At 40.6% G+C, this 17,832-nt stretch overlaps 1 protein-coding gene across 2 annotated transcripts in view; it reads right to left on the reverse strand.

Moving 5' to 3' along the window:
* The window catches only part of NHS (NHS actin remodeling regulator), a 350,827-nt gene that overhangs the window by 230,508 nt on the left and 102,487 nt on the right, over positions 1 to 17,832 (reverse strand). The gene's annotated exons all lie outside the window — the stretch shown is intronic.

Raw genomic sequence — 17,832 nt, forward strand, 5'->3', positions numbered from 1 at the left:
GAAATTACACTTATTATTTGCTTACCTACATGAAGCTCATCTCCTTTTCAGAGCCCTGCATGGCAATATGTGAGTGCTGGAATTATTATTCTCTATTGCCAGTCCATTGGGTATCCCACAAGGTAGTAGGGACAGTAATGCCTCTCTGAAATCCCCTTTACCAGGTCTGTACACCCATCCTCCAACTGCTGTAAGTAGTGGCTGCTAGTGGCTCACAGCTGCCCCTTCTTAGGAGAGCTGCCCTTAGCTGATGACAGCCACCTTGTCTGGGACATTAGGGGTACCCTCTTCCCAGGGGAAGCTCCCAGGCATTGACTGACTGATATAGCATACAAACCGCACCCCCACCCCTGTAGATCAGAGTAAAGTTGGCCTCTCTCTGTGACCACACTGTAGCTCTGCAATGTTCCCTTCCCCATTCTGCTTCCTTCACACCCAATAAATCCCACACATTGGAATCCTTGTCTCAGTCTCCACCTCTAGGAAACCCAACTCAAGACACAAAATGAGAAACAAAGATAAGCAGTAGCACAAAACCCTGCAATGAGGCATCCCATGATAATAGATTCTGGGTGTAATGCAATTAGTGATGGGTTGTGTTTTCAAAAATGGTAAATTTCTTACTTGGGGAGAGGGAATGGAAGAAATGTGGAGGGGAAGGAGAGGCTGGGCAGGGAAACTGCAGGCATCTATGTCTCAGCAATGACACAGGAAGGAGAAGGAGAGTTAACTTCCCTGAGTCTCCAGTGTTCTCCTGGCCCAGTCTCCCCTGATAGGCCAATGAAAGAGATTCCTGGACTATCCAGCCATGGGACCTAGTATTGTCCCTATTAATATTTAAGCCAGAAAGGGCCACCACTACCACCAAAGAATGGCACCAGAGACTGTGCTGGGATGGATTCAGATCACATACACAGAGTCCTGGAACTCCTGGCCAAGTAGCTATGCAGACTTCATGGGCATGGCATTATAAATGTTTGAATTATTTACTGGTCCTCACTTGCATACTATGAGGGAGCTTTAATGTATTAGGGTGAAGGCTGCTACATTCAAAATGGACAATAATTATAACCTCACCAATCTTCACTGTAAAATTTTCTGAATCTATCCAAACATAGGGAGAAGTTTCATATGAGCTTTCCATGTGTCAGCAGGTTAGAAAGCATCACTTAGCTGTCCAGAATGTCCAAAGAGAGAGAACATCAAGCTAAAAGATAGACGGTTCTACAGTGCTGTGGGCTGAGTAAGGTCAAAGCTAGGATCTCTTTGATGTTTCTCCCCAATTACTCTGATATAACAGCATGGAAGCCTGGACTTGGCTGAACATCTTGTATCTCCAGCTGCTCAGGGGGCTATCAAATTGGATCTGTGGCTAAGCAACATTATAGCAGTATGGCCTGTGTCATTTGTCATTTAGTAGCCCCAAAACTAGACATCACAGATGAGTGCCAAACCATGCCATGAAAAGTGTGCTCGTCTATACCAAGTTGAATGGATAGCAGGAACCTCTTGACTGTAATACCTTAAATTGCAAAATAATGTGGTATTGGGCACCCCAAGCTTTGAGTTATATTTTATGAGAACAGTCCCTACTCTGCAACCTTGGGGAAAGGCAAGATTGTATCAGGGGATGAATCATGTAGAGGCAGGCATGGGAGGTCACCAAAGGGATAGTTCTCTGCCTCCTCTAAGGTCCCCCTGGGGACAAGATCAATAAAGTTTGGGAGAAAAGACGATGCCACAGAAACAAGAGATCTCATACTCTGCTGGTGGCATCTTTACTGAACAACCACTTTGGAGAATAATTTGGCAATATCTAAAAAGCTGAAGAGAAACAAACCCTTGGACCCAGAAATTTCATTTCTAGATATATATCCTAAAGGAATGGTTGTCAATGCTGGTTGCACATTGGCATTATCTGGGGGAACTTTTAAAAATACAGATGCCTGATTCCCACCCCCTGTGATTCAGATTTAATTGGGCTGGCTGGGGCCTGGCTGGGAATTTTAAAAGCTCCCTAGGCAATTCAGATGTGTAGAAAAGGTTGAGGTCTCTAGAAACCTTCCCCCTTATACCAGAAGGACATTTGACAATTGCTTGTGGCAGCATTGTTTACAGGAGCAAGAAATTGGGAAGAACCTAAATATCCATCAACAGGAGAGTACATACATAAATTATACTGTATTCCTTTATAGCATTCCTCAGGGAAAGATGAATACAGCAGAGCCATGTGTATCAATGTCTAACTCATAAAACAAGTTACAGAATGACATATGCAAATTTTGAAACATGTCAATATTGTCTTTGAATATATACATCTGTAGTAATAAGATTAAAACATATTGAGGAGAAGATGATAAACACAAAAATGAGGATAACGGTTACCATTGGGGAGAGAGGGGGTAATCAGATTAGTCAGGGCTTACATTGGGGCTTTCAATTCTAACTGTAATACTTTATTTCTTAAAACAAATATAAAGCAAGCATGGAAGAAATTTTAGCTCTGATAAAATTGGATAGTGGGTACATGGCTGTTATGTTATTCTCTGTTTGAAAACGTGCATAATAAATGTTTAAAGCTACAGATTATAAAAGTGATCAAACTGATAAAATGACTCAACATAGGCATAAGCCTCAAATTAATCACAAACTCAACAGTACAGACAGCAGACACAGTAATTCCATAAAAGTACCAAAACTAAACAAAACCTTGAAAATCCTGGCTGGCGTGTCTCAGTGCATTGAGTGCCAGCTTGAAAACCAGTGTGGCTGGTTCGATTCCCAGTCAGGGCACATGCCTGGGTTGAGAGCCAGGTCCCCAGTAGGGGGTGTGCGATAGGCAACCACACATTGATATTTCTCTCTCTTTCTCTCTCCTTTTCCCTCTCTTTCTCTCTCCCTTCCCCTCTCTAAAAATAAATAAATAAAATCTTTTTTAAAACCCTTGAAAATAGTTTATTATTTAGGGTTTATTAAGTCTCCAGAGAAACTCCAGGACATTGGTTGCCTACTATCAAATGCTGTCGTGTATATTTAAAACAAAACAGTGCCTGTCAAAGGAAATGAACAGGGTACTGTACATTTTGCTTGTTCCCATCCATTCAGCGAGCATTTCTTTTTTGAGAATGTATTGTGCACCTGGCCCTGAATGAGGTATAGGGTTTCCCTTTTATCTCTTCCCTATCATGAACCCAAATGACCATGAGTTTCCCTTTTCATTGGTGAGAGTTCACAAAACTGTGCTATGAACCACAGAAATGATTTTTCTTATGCCAGGGTTTTCCCATTCTGGTTTAAGGGCATCAGGTGTCTCCAATTATCTATACAGAAGGTTGTGGAATGAAAGGAAAAAAAAGGTCTGCAAACAAGCTTACCTTCAAGAGATAAATATACATGGAAAATGGAACCTTGCTGGTGGAGGGAGGGCAGTGACTGGAAGGAAACAACAATCCTGCAAAATTCAGCAAATCAAGAAAGGATTTGGGAAAGCTACAAAGGTTGAAACGAGTATTTTAATCAGGCTAATTAAATAGTAGCCAGAAGAATGGGTGATGTGTGCCACTCATTTTGTTCTACTGGCTTATTGCCAAACCAGTTCTCCTGGTGGGGCGTTTGGCAGCATTCTTTTTGGCATCTGCTTGCCAAGATACTCATTGACCTAGTCTATTAAGTCACCGGAGCTTTGATCCCTCTATCCCCAAAGCAACAGAAATTTCTGAGTTTGAAATGTATAACTGGACCAATCTAAACCACTTTCTCTCACCTTTGGAAACTCCATGCAACCCCTATTTTTGGTCCTGAAAACAGGTCAAAAAACGAATTGGTGCCAAATCTGTTTGAGAAGGAGGGAGGCAAATGGAAGGAGGGTGTCAACCAGAAATCAGTGGGAATCAGGGGTCCTTGGAGGAGAAAAACGAAGACACAAACTTAGCACTGGCCCAGATCCATTCCTTACCTTCCCCTGCTCTGCTAGGCATCATAGGGAGGGCTCACCCCTGCAGGCTTCACCTTCCAGGGCCACTGGCTCCCAGCTAGGTTCAGCCAATGGAAGACACTGAGAGGAGAATGGAGGTCAGGAAGAGGGAAGAAGTCAGGGTATTCTGTCTGTTCACCCTTAGCTCATGGCCATGTCTCCTCTAGGGCTCCAACTCCCACCAGGCTGGCTCACCATTGTCCCAGCCTCTGCAAGGAGCCTAGAGCCCTTGAATTCTGGTAGCTTCATTCCTTTCCTCTGTCCCTCTAGCTTAAGTGATAGCAGGTTCCTGCCATCATTAAGCTCTGGCTTAACCCGCCATTCTGTTTGGCTTCCTAGCTCTTCCACGGTCAGTGTAACCAATTCCCTGTATTAAATTCTCTCTGTGTGAAATATGTAGAGTGTTTCCATTTTCCTGGTTAAATGCTGAATGATACAGCTATTTTAAGGCAGCTGTATACCAATGGGTTTACACTTATATGTTACTCTTAGCTGATATATGTCAATAGGTATTTGGTTTTGAGTCAGAAGACCTAGGCTCATATCTCTGCTCTAACACTGCCTAGGAGTGTAACATTGGGCATTTACATAACTTTTCGAAGCCTCAATTTTCTCACTTTTAAAATGGACCTAACCGTGTCTGCTGGATTGCTGGGAAGCTTAGATGAATGATGCATATATATCTGTAGAATGCTAAATAAACCTAAGCAAGTATTATTGTACTATTAACGTTACTGTTGTTACTAAGGTTTTGCTCTATGGGTGACATTTTAATAAAATGATTCATTTAATAAATATAAAATATTTGTTCTGTCCTATCCACTCATCTCTAAAGGACAATTTTATAAGATATTTTAAAGTGAGTATTTCCCTTTCTTTTACAAAAATGTTTACCTTGTAAATGCACAATGAAGGCAAGATAGAACTGGGATTGCTGAGCTCTGTTAAAAAAGCCGTGGGTAAATACAATGTGTCATTTAATGGATGTGAGGCAAGACTGGAGAGTGTTGGGGGAGGGGGGTAGTGAGGAACATTCACCTCGTTCATCACTATTCCCTCCATGATCTAGAGGGATTCTAAACAACAATGGACCATGCAGGTTGGAAAAAGTGGGTTTAAAAGTAAGAATGGCCCCAAACTGTCTGACTACACTTGAGCTGAATTGACTCGAGCTTGTTGGTCAATGGTTCCAATGAAAAGAAGTGGACATGACCATCAGTAGTTGTAACACCCAGGGCCAAAGCAGGCACTTGTGCATGTAATGTAGTTCTAGTGGCACACATATATGCAATGTTTTGTTTAAAGATTTCCTCCACCAGTCTTCTGATATCTAAAAAAGCTTTTATTGTACAATCAAGGACCCAACATTTTTAGGGAATGAATTGCTTTGTGATTGCTGATATGGGATGTTTCTTGGGAGGAGGATCTTAGGAGACAGGGTGTGTGATGCTCCAGAAGGCGAAGGATCTCACAGAAAGGGGGAAAAGATGCAGAAGTAAGGGACTGGAAGCAGCAAAGCCAAGCCTCCCACTTCACAAGTTTTCTAAGTGCTCTCCATGATTATGACTAAACAAGAGGGGAAAAGATTTCCAAAACAAGTTTAAATTATCAAAAGTCAAAGTTATCAAGAGCCTTTGAAAGATGAATAAATGTCATTCCCTCATATTTTGAAAAGACAGCCATGTGGAATTACCCCAGGAGTTACACAGAATATGTTCTGTACTCCATACCAGAGTCATCACTTCTTTTACTCTTTCCATGCTGCTGGGAGATATGCCTTATTCAGCCCAATTTTCAGATGGGAAAACAGAGATGTACAGAACCAATAAGTGGGAAACCCAGAGTTCATAGCCAGGATGCCTCTGCAGATGTGAGTGTACTTCCCTGTCTAGCCCTGTCCTCCTGGTTGGTAAGGCCTTTGAAATCACAGCAGAAAGCTCTTCCTGGTTGGCCTTCTTACTCTTCTGGGTTAAGGAGGTAAATCACTTCTCCTTAAACTGTGAAGTGCCTAGAGAATTACCTGGGAATCTTGTTAAGATGCATATTCTAATGCAATAGGTCTTGGGTGTGGCATGACATTCTGGATTTCCAGGCAGCTTCCAGAAGACATCAATGCTGTGGTTCAGGGACCCCATTTTGAGTAGTAACATCCTATTCCTCCAGGGCCTACTTTTCTTCTTTTAGGCACTCAGTCATTCAAAATATATTGCATTTACTGAGCACTTACAATATGCCAGGCATTGTGCGGGGAGCTAAGGATGTAACCATGCAGCCATGGACAGGTAGGCAAAACCTTTTTCTCATGGAGTAAAAAGAGATAGGAAACATATGTAGAAGTGAACAAATAAATAATACCTCATCAGATCTGTTGGAAAGTAAAGGATATTCAGTGACTGGAGTTCGGGTTCTCTGATACTGATCCATGAGTGGAACTAAGTGTTACTAACGGCACTTCTGAATCAAGCCTCCACCAATCCTTAAAGATTTAGTGGTCCAACTACTATACATAAATCAAAGTATGAGGTGAAATGATATAATGTCTGGGATTTGCTTCAAAATAATATGGCAGGGGAAAGTGGATGAAGGTATAGGTGAAACAAAACTGCCTATGAGTCAGTAACAGTTGCAGCTAGGTGATGGTTACCTGGGGGAGGTTCATCATATTGTTCTGTTTATTATATGTTCAACATTCTCCAGAATTTTTTAAAAATAATTAAAATATATAAGCGATTTCAACATAATACCTGGCCTCAAAGAACTTACAAACTGTCATGCAGCCTGATTCTACATCAGAAGTCCTTAACTTAGAATTCCAAGGACTTGAAAGGGAATTCAATAAAATTTAAATTTTATTTCACTTACCTATAACTGAAATGTAGCATTTCTTTCCCTTATTAATGTAGGCAACAAACCACACTAGTATGAGCAGGGCTTATTATTCTGTCACCAACAGAAACCACAGGCATTTTCATATCATAGTAACTGTCCTTACAGGCATCTTAGAACATCACTCATTTAAGCTTTTAGCTACATGTTAATAATTAGTGGCTTAATAAGAAGCTCATATTTTACTGTAGTACCAATTCATATTTTAATATTTCAATAACTGTACTATTTAGAAACTATATTTAATAACAGTTGGTCTGTTGTAAATCTGTATACAGTATTTTTATATTTTCAAATTTTAGTCTTTGGTCCAGGTTTCACCCATCCACCACAGGGGTCCAGGGCATGAAAAAGGTTAGGAATTCCAGCTGTAGGTCAGGTTTTCAGGACACAAAGCCACCGCATACCACCTACCTGCCCAGGCAGCACTGCCACACCCCTGCACACCCCGAGCAGGCCTCTGCTGCCTGTAGCATCAATAAATCTCCCATCCCTTCCCCCGCAAAAAATGTGAGTCCTTCTGCCCTCAAGCCCAAATGTCATCCTGACTAGAGCACTCAAAATGGGGGAAAAGGGGCTGGGAGCATATGAAGTTTCCAGTATCATGAAGATAAGCCCGGACTCTGGCATAAAAACATTGGGCTGTGGGCCAAATAAAAGTCACATTCTTTTCTTTTTGTCCTTCCTGGATCATTTGTGCCTTATCTATGGGAATCTCTGCCTGCAGCAGAAACCCCTGAATGACAGGAGTGTAGCAGTGAGATTCTGACAGGAGAGAAGTTGGGAGGAGGGAGAGCAAGGGCAGGTAAGATGGCAGAAGAACACAGGTGAGACGAAATACATTCACCAGATTTCTGCATGCATGGAGATGTTTTCCAAACTGTTTGCAAAGGTGGGAACATACAGGGGATGGACAAAAGTAGGTTTACAATTTTTTGTATGAAAAATACTGAAATAATTATTAAATAATAATACAAGAATAAAACCCATTTCGCATACTCACAACCGAACCTACTTTTGCCAACCTTGTATTGACATACCATGCCTTGCTGATGAGCAGCAAGCACCAGGTTATGTTCACAGCTATTGCTCTGCATTTTATTTGGGTTTTGAGAACTTAGACCTCTTTTGAGTTCCCCCAATCCTGTAGCTTTGTATCCTCTCATAGCTTTGGGGTGAAAATGTTGCACACACCCAGACACTTGATTAAAATTTTAATTTCCAGCTGAGGCTCTAGTGTCTGTCTCCACACTATCCAAATACCCTTGTAGCTGTGCTTTCTCCCAGGTTCAGGAGACAGAGATTTGTGGCTCGGGTACATCTGTTAACTCGGCCTAAAGGGCCCCCTTCACTTCCCTTTGCCTTTCATCAAAGACTAAAATTACAGCCGCTGAGCTGGACTCGCCCTTCTAAGTGTGTAACTAGATACCACAGGACAGACTCAGTTCTCTGAAAAGGAAAAAAGCCAGGACAGGGTGCACAGGGGAGGGAAGGGGACACTTGGGGACATGCAATGTCATGAGAAACTAAGGACTTGGAGACCATGAGAACGAATGCACAGCCATCTCACCATGGCATCAATGCCAAGGAACCAGGGCACAAATACCTTAGCCAGAAAATAAAAAGTAAAAGACTGCCCTGTAGGGTGATATCTATAAATTAGAAGCCGCCTAAGGATGCAAGGCAAAATTGTAAAGCAAAAAATGCTTGATAACTGCTGAGAGACTCCTCATTCATAGAGGAATTCCTTCCTGAAGTAAGGTCCAGGACTGCATGTTGGCTCTGCCACTATCCAGCTGTTTGAGTTGGCCAAGTCCCTAACCTCTCTGAACCTCAGTGTCCTCATCCATAGTGAATAGAGAGAGCAAGACCTTCTCTACCTGGGCTTCCACAAAAGTTAAATAAGCCATTGTCTATGCTAGCACGTTGCAGAGTTTAAGCTGTTCCAAAGATGTTAAGCACACTTCTTGCTATCTCAGAGTGGTGAAGAGAGTAGTGGTTCAGATCAGACTGCCAGGAGTGAATCCTGCCTAGTTCAGCTACCTCCTAGCTGCATGTCCTCCAGCAGGTTCAGCAGTAATTCTGTGTCTCAACTTTCTTATCTGTAAAATGAAACTTAAACATTACAGCACCTACCCCATAGTGTTGCCATGATGGTTAAATGAGTTTATTCAGGTAAAATGCTTACAGTAGTGTCTGCCACAGAGTAACATCCAATAAGTGGTAGTTATTATGAGAGACTGGATTGGTGTTCAGTGATTATTCATTTCACTCATGGTCCACTGTAGGCAGAGTGTACTTCACCACTCATGGATTTTGAGCTTGGCCATAAGACTTGCTTGGCCAAGGGGAAGTTGGAAAAGGTAATGTGAGCTAAAGCTTTACATGTGCTTGTGCTGTGAGGTTGGCCTTCTTGTGCTTCTTCCACTGCCATGAAAAGAATATACCCTGGTTAGCCTACTGGTCCCAGAAGAACAAAAGCCATGTGGAGTTGACTGGAATCAAACCTGAAGATAAGAGCCAAGCCAGATTAGATTAGCCAACTTGTACTACTACAGCTCAAATCAGTCACCATAGCTGATATGCAAAATTAAAAGCTCAAGAATTATTGTTTTATGCTATTGAATTTGAGGGTTATTTGTTACACAGCCATGGCTAATAGTTATTACCACTATTTTTATAATCTAGCTCCAGCTTGGACACTTGGGCAGTTTTAATGCTAACTCTTTTTTTATCATTTTTAATTGTTATTCTATTACGGTTGTCCTAATTTTTCCCCCTTTGACTTCCTCCGCCCAGCCCACCCCCCACTTCCAAAGTCAATTCCCACAGTGTTATCCACGTCTGTGAGTCATTCATACATGTTCTTTGACTAGTCCCTTCCCCTTCTTTTTTTTCTTTATCATTTTTATTGTTGTTTGAATACAATTGTCTCCATTTTCCCACCACAACTTTCCCCTGCCCCATCTACCCACACCTCACACCCTCCATCCTTCCCCACTTTGGCTTTGTCCATGGGTCCTTTATACATCTTCCTTGACGACCCTTCCCCTTCTGTCCCCTGTTATCTCCCTTCCCCCTCCCATCTGATTACTGTCAGTTTGTTCTTTATTTCAATGTCTCTGATTATATTTTGCTTGCTTGTTTGTTTTGTTGATTAGGTTCCACTTATAGGTGAGATCATAAGGCAATTGTCCTTCACCACCTGGCTTCTTTCACTGAGCATAATGCTCTCTAGATCCTGTCACAAAGGGTAGGATCTCCTTCTTTCTTTCTGCTGTGTGGTATTCCATTGTGTAAATGTACCACATTTTTTTTATCCAATCATTTGTTGTTGGGCACTTAGGTTTTTTCCAGCACTTGGCTATTATAAAGAGTGCTGCTGTGAACATAGGGGTGCATATGTTCCTCTGGATTGCTGTTTCAGGGTTCTTAGGGTATAATCCCAGCAGTAGAATTGCTGGGTCATAAGGCAGTTCCATTTTTAGTTTTCTGAGAAAAATTTGATACTGTTTTCCAGAGTGGTTGTACCAGTCTGCAATTCCACCAACAGTGCACTAGGGTTCCCTTTTCTCCACAATCTCACCAGCACTTGTTGTTTGTTGATTATTTATGATGGCCATTCTGACTGGTGCAAAGTGGTACCTCATTGTGGTTTTAATTTGCACTTCTCTGATAGCTAGTGATGCTGAGCATCTTTTCATATGTCTATGGACATCTGTATGTCATTCTTATAGAAGTCCTTCTACAAGGTCCTTTGTCCATTTTTTAATTGGATTGTTTGTCGTTGTGGCATTGAGTCAAATGTGTTTTTTAAAACACACTCTATTCCTTTTTTGAACAACTCTCATTATAAAAAACAAACAAGAGGAAAAATTGTTGTCTTTCCTCTGCAGGATACATAAAACAAGTATTTGTTCATTCATCCAACTACCATTTGCTGAGCACCTACTACATATAGACACCACACTAAGTACTGGGGAAACACATGCTTCAAAGCCCTCTGCATTTAATTCTTACAGTTAAGTCATCTTCTGCTGCCTGATATCCTGATCCTTAGAGAGCAAAGTCATGCCCTGTGATGCATCAGCCCTGGCCAGAGGAGGAAGGCTTGCATGGCATGATCACCACTGGAATCCACCAAAGTCTTTAGTCAACCATATGTCTGCTAAGCAGGAAGGCTGTAAATGTCCAAGATCCTCTCAGTCTTGAAGAAAATTCTATGGTCTCCAAATTGCCATTGATGTTCCAGATCCAAAGCATTGTGACCGGAAAGGCAGTAAGTTGCATGTCTCTCTCCATCTGGCTAAAGCAGTCCTGGTCTTTAACAGCCAGCTGCTTTTCTGATGCTTGTGGGAATTGAAAAGCAGTCCACCTGGAAATTCCTCCAATAGCTGATACTGTTTAGAACCTTGCAAGAGCAAGGATCAGGGCTGGGCCACAATTTTATCATCCCTTCAATATAGGTCATCTAAGAGTCTGTCATCCAACCTGGGCTAATTGGCGATACTCCAGGTCAGCACATTTCAGAGTTGGAGGGCACCTTAGAAGCCATTTCATGCACACTGCCCTCACAGGCCTCTGTTTCAACCCTGGAGATAAAGAAAAGGTTTAGTCTACAGATTATTCCACTTGGACTCCACTGTGAGCCATGAAATAATGGACCTCGTGTGTAGAATGTTTACAACTCTCCAGGAGGCATATTTCTTTTCTTAAGTACAACATACAATGTGGTAGCATAAAAATAACTGGCAAATGTTTATTTCTTCTAAATGCTCACTTGGTTTCTAGAAATGTAAAATGTGTGTCCCCTGAAGTTTGAATTAATGCACAGAGGGCTGAGACTGGTGCTATGTAGGTAACCTAAGGACCTCTACAGACCTATCATAGCATATTTACCTCAAGCTTTAAATTGGCCATAAACCTCAGCTTTTACTTTTTATCATGCTTCTTATGAGGACAGCTGTATCTGCCAAATATGCAATGTGAGACATTCTCACTATTGAAGCTAAAGGCAGCAGAGGGTATCTCACACCACTTATTTGGAAGCCACTCCAATCTAATTCTCTACCTTTCACTCTCAGAACGGTGTTGGCTTCTGTGTTAATCATGTCTTTTTATTCTACTTTGCTGATGCTTTGACATCTTGGGGACTTGATGAGTCTGGAAGGATTACTTCTCTCAGGGCTAGCTAATTCCTAGAGGTAGCTGACAACTTACATGGTAGCATGCCATTCATATGCAAGCTGCCAATCCATAGCCCACACTGTCAACCACCTCCTTTTTGGAGCTCTAGCACTCCAGGCCACTATCCACTTACCTTATCACACCAGATCAGGCATCAGACAACTAGGGACAGCTCCTATATTCTAGACCTCACTAAAATTATTCAAATTAGCCAATCCTAAATCTGCTTATTACTCTGTCTTGCCCATTTCTTCCCTCAGAAACAACAATAAAAGCTCTTACCCACAGTTTCTTCCTTTCCCTCTGTGTCCTCATCAACCTGGTGCTTCCCCATATGCCCCCCACCAACTCCATGGCATGCCTTGGCCTCTCCTCTTGGGATCTGTGAGAAACAAACTGTCTTTTCAATGGCAATCATCCTCTGATCTGCTGTGCTCATCATACCTGAATAAAAGAACCTACATTTAAAAAGAGTTTTAGTGCCCAGGAAAGGGTCGGGATGGGAGAGAGTAAGCCAAGACATTGTGTCACCAGGGAAAATGGTTCCTCCAATTGTGATGTGGGTGTTCAAATCCTTTCTTTTGAAGGGATGACGACTGGGAACAAATGAAGGACAAAAGAGCACGTTCAAGGGCAAATGTTTAACAACTGCTTGTTTACAAAATGAAAATGCCCTGATTACTAGTGTTTTGGGATTCTATCATGTAAATAGTTCCACTGTGGCTGATTTCAAGCTAACAACACAAGAAGAGATGCACATAATCAATTCTTGCAAGCTTTATGTTTTAGCTCTGGGACAACAATGGAGCAGGAGCTCCATAGTATTTGCTGGGGTCCTGGGGAATTTCTAAAATGTGGCCTTGAAGACCACATAAAAAAATCTCCTTGATTTTTTTATGTGGTCCCATGGAGCAGACTTTCAGAAGAGGAAACATGGAGCAGACTTTCAGAGAGGAACCTCTCTTCTCCTCAGAGAACTATGTAAAATTCATGAAAAGGATGTGCCTGCCAAGGTCTTTTAAAAGCCAGTGTCCCTTAAGGCAAACTGCAGTTCAGGGCACAGGGTGTGAGAGAGAGAACCTACACTCTGGTGTCACAATGGTCTGTTGTGTGACCTTGGGCAAGTTACAGTTTTCTCATCTGTAAAATGAGAATAACAACTCCAACATTGCTGGGTTGTAGTAAAGGCTAAGAATAATGCTTGCTTAGGGTTTAGCACAATGCCCAAAACAGACAGAGGTTCTTGACTTGGTCAAGGGAGCCATGGATTTTTTTCATCAATTTGTAACTGAAATTTAGAGGTATCAGTAGCACTTGTGAGTTTCTACCAATAAAAATTACAGATGTTCATATCATATTATAGTTGATATGTTGAAGTATTATTTGTATTACCACTGTTTCAAATTATGATGGTTAAATTCACCAGTAATTCTTATCATTTAGTGTATCAATAAAGAAGCAAAGCTAGTACAATATCACAATTTTTAAAATATTTTGATAATTGTATTTCAATGTATGTGGCTTCCATTGTAATCCTATGTATTATAGTTTATGCATTGAGAAACATTATTCTGAGAAGTAATCCATAAATTTAACCAGATTGCCAAAGGGTTCCATAGTTCAAATAATATCAAGAATCCCTGGATTAACACTATAACTTAAAGCTAGATGATTATGACTATGATTATGATGATGATGATGATGATGATGATGATGATGATGATTCTCAGAGCCACTGGGACAGTAACAGCCTTGCTTAGGTGAGCCCCAATGGAACAGCTACCTCAAACCCAGAACATCCTGGCTCCATGTAATCACAAGCTATCAGAACATCAAGAAAGCCATTGAATAGGAGGGCCATGTTCATTTGGTAAGACAGGTGCACAATTGGCCTTTGAGATCCAGTACAAGCTGGCTCCAGCACACCACAGCCCTGAACCCAGCACCTAAACATGTTATGAAAAAGCTCATGTCTTAATAGTTGTAGGAACACCAAAACTCACTAGAAGTCCATGATGAATAACAAGTGATTAAGCGTATTTGAGACCCAGCTGAGCAGCAAGAATTTGGGAGCTGATGGCATTTTTTCTCTTCTGTTCAAAATTAACTGCTGGGACAGCAAATGCAGAGATCAGGCAAAAAGACCAGCCATCCACCCCAGTCATTAAAACCATACATACAGGAGACAAAGCTCATTTTACTACATATTTTTCAAGCAGTTTGTACCTGAACAAGCATTATCCCATGGTTTATTTCTTAAAGTAAGTATGAGGCTGGTCAGTCATATACCTCTAGCTTCTTCAATGCCTCTGAGAAGAACATCAGCTTGGGGTATGCATTTTGGGGCTTTGGCTTTGTTTTATTTCCTTTTGATTATGCTTATTATTTATTTACTTCATTCTATGTTATATGTTTTTCTGTCAACTCTTTCAATTGTTTGACTATATCAATCAATAAATAAATGTATATAAAGTAAATGAGTGAATGAAATTCAAATACTTGGTAAACTGTAAAACAGTTGTTATGACTAACAATAGTCCACCCCCCACATATCCCTGCTCTCAGAAGCCAATCTCAATGGCGTTCTCCTCCACTCAAACTCTTAAGAGGGTCCTAGATAAGCAAAGAATGCTAACTGTCTTCATTTTGATGGTAATGAAAATAGCAACTACTGATTGTCTACTATCTATCAGATATTTGAAATATGTTTGTTACAGGGAAAACACTAATGATACAAGGAAATCACAGCCTCTTTCCCTCAGACTTACTTGAGTGAGAGGAAAAGAATAGAGGTGGAAAGAAATAGGAAGAGGAAAGAAAGTAAACACCCATATAAGTGGGAAATTGGAGACAGTCTGGAAAAGTTTGGGAGAACTGAGAACTGAGGGCAAGGAGACAAAGAAACTTCCAAGATACTTAGGTGTGTTTAAGAGATGGAGAGGCAGTTTGTGTGTGTGCGTGTGTGTGCGTGTGTGTGTGTGTGTGTGTAGAACTATTGCTATAAGTTGTAAATTATATCCTCTTTAACATTTTAAGAAACATTCTGAGAAACAAGAATTATATTTGATCAGTTCTGGTTGCTAGATATTTTTTTATTGTGACAGTATGTCAAGACTGGACCACATGGAGCTCTAGTTATATTGGGTATAAAATATATTATCTCTGTAATTTAAAATAGTTCTTCAAGGTAGGCATGTTATTCCCATTTTATGGATGATGAAAGAGAGACTCAGAGAGAATAAGCAACTATTCCACCACCACATAATCTAAGTGAATTCACCTTGGTGCATTCACCACATAAGTGAATGCACCAAGATGTAGTTGGTCTCTTACTAGGAAAATAATAACTATGTTGAAAATAATAACAGCAGCAATATTCTATTTTCAAAAGATTTTTTAAAAAACAAAAACAAATCAGTTATTTGGGAAATATCTGTGTACAAGTGATGAGTTAATATCCATGCTTCGTAAGAGTTTAGGTGGATGGCTGGTATAACTGCTCCAGGGGATCAAGTTCTTAGAGGTTCTCCTGGGCTAGAGTATGAAAGAGGTCAACATTGACACCTGCACATTCATTCCCCCAAATGGAACATGTGCCAACCCCAATAAGTAAGCTGTGACAGAGACTTTTTGTAATATCCCAATATCTATCCCCATCTTCTTCCCCATTTAGATGGGCATGTGGTTTCCCAAAATAAAAGTGACCCCTTGCACTTTTCAGGGGAGTGACTGTGAATCAAGTTCTGGTGCATGCACTCTCAGCAAAAGTGGTGTGTCCAAAGCTTAGGAGGTTTGTTTTGCAGGGAATGGGCATGCTATTGACTTCCCCCTTTGTTTTCCTTTTGTCTGGAATATAAACAATGTGGTCAGTCATCTAAGACCACGAGAACAAGGGCAACACCCTAGGAATGGCAGAGAACCGAGATGGATAGATCCTGGGTCTCTGAATAGTACATTAGGGAGAAATAAATTTCTACCTTGACAAAACCACTGTTAGATTAGGTATTAGTCAGAGCAACCAAACCTTCCTTTTAATCTGATAACCCAGCAACTCCATTCTTAGATATATACCAAAAGAAAAAAAGCGCAAAAGCATATTAAAAGGCAAGTTTCATTCATAACAGCCAAAGGCTAGAACTATCCCAATCATCCATCGATGGGAAAACAGATAAATCAATTTGGTATATTCATAGGTTTATTCATATTATAATGGAATACTATACAGCAATTAAACAGAAAGTACTGATCCACACAACAACATTGAATCTCACAGACATAATGTTGAAAAATATGTTTTCTGTGATTCCAGCAAAACTAATATGTAGTGAGAGAAATCAGAATAGTTACCTCTGGGTGGGACATATTGACTGGTAGGGGACATGAGAGGACCTCTTGTGGGTGTTGACAATATTCTATGTCTTGATCTGGGTAGTTATTATATATATGCTATGAGATATATCTAGAGAGAGAGTTGTAGTTATCTATTTGCCTGTGTAATATTTTTAAATCTGTCTTTTAAAATCCCCTTTCTTCCATGTGTTTTTCTTCTACACAAAATAAAACAAAACCCGTGTTGAGGAAAACACATGCACACATGTACACACCCCTCATAACAAGACAGAAAGAACAAATACTGTGGAAAACATACTCTACTCACTACAAATAATCGCACCATCAGACACACAAAGGAAAAATTAATTTGTGGCTACATGTTGACAGAAAAAAAATCAGATTACTTCTAAAACCCAGAGAATACAATATTTCTCTCCGGAAACAGAGTTTCCATGGATGCACACAGTCAAGAGGGGAAGAAAAAAGTCATGTCAGAAGTGGCAAAGTTTGTCTTTCCCTTCTCAAATGTCAGTACCCACTGATCACTAAATGATTCCCACTTTATAAAGTAAATGTCACAGAAAGTTACCAACACCACCTTATTCATTAAGTGAACTTGAAGAGCTTTCTGGGGGAGAATTTCTTTTAAATTGAATAGGAGGTTTGCATTACAGTGAGAGGGTTACACTCCACACCAGCCTGGAGGTCATTCCTCACAGTGAATGGGTGTTGGATGAGATGTTTTCATCCCCAGGTTGCACTAAAACTAGGGAAAATGTAAAGTTTAACCTTTAAGCCAAATTACTCACAATGCATTCATCGATCTCCAACTGGCATTCATGATCCCACAGGAGTCTATGACAGCCATGTGCTAAGGAGGTCATGGGTACATTTTCCTAGACCATCCATTTTGCTCCACAGTAGAATATACATATTATACAGAGCAAAATCATACATACAATAAATGTAAAATCATCTATAATTTTTATTGAACTTATTGGGGTGATATTGGTTAATACAAATACATATGTTTCAGGTGTACAATTCTCTAATACATCATCTATATATTATATTGTGTTCACCGCCACAAGTCAAGTCTCCCTCCATCACTATACCCCTCTCTATCCTTCCCTATGTCCCCCACCCCTTTCCCTCTGGTAATTGCCATACTGTTGTCTGTCAATGAGTTTTTCTTCTGAATCCTTCCATTTTTTTTACCCAGTCCCCCATCATCTTCACTCTGATGGCTGTCAGTCTGTTCACTGTATGGATGAGTCTGTTTCTATTTTGCTTATTACTTCATTTTGTTCCTTAGATTCCACATATGAGTGAAATCGTATGGCACTTGTCTCTCTGACTGCCTTATTTCACTAGGCATAATACTCTCCAGGTCCATCCATGCTATTGCAAAAGGTAAGATTTCCTCCTTTTTATGGTCAAGTAGTATTCCATTG

Source organism: Phyllostomus hastatus, unplaced genomic scaffold (genome assembly GCF_019186645.2).
Source record: "Phyllostomus hastatus isolate PE091 unplaced genomic scaffold, TTU_PhHast_1.1 phas_scaffold_12, whole genome shotgun sequence".
Taxonomy (NCBI): Eukaryota; Metazoa; Chordata; class Mammalia; order Chiroptera; family Phyllostomidae; genus Phyllostomus; species Phyllostomus hastatus.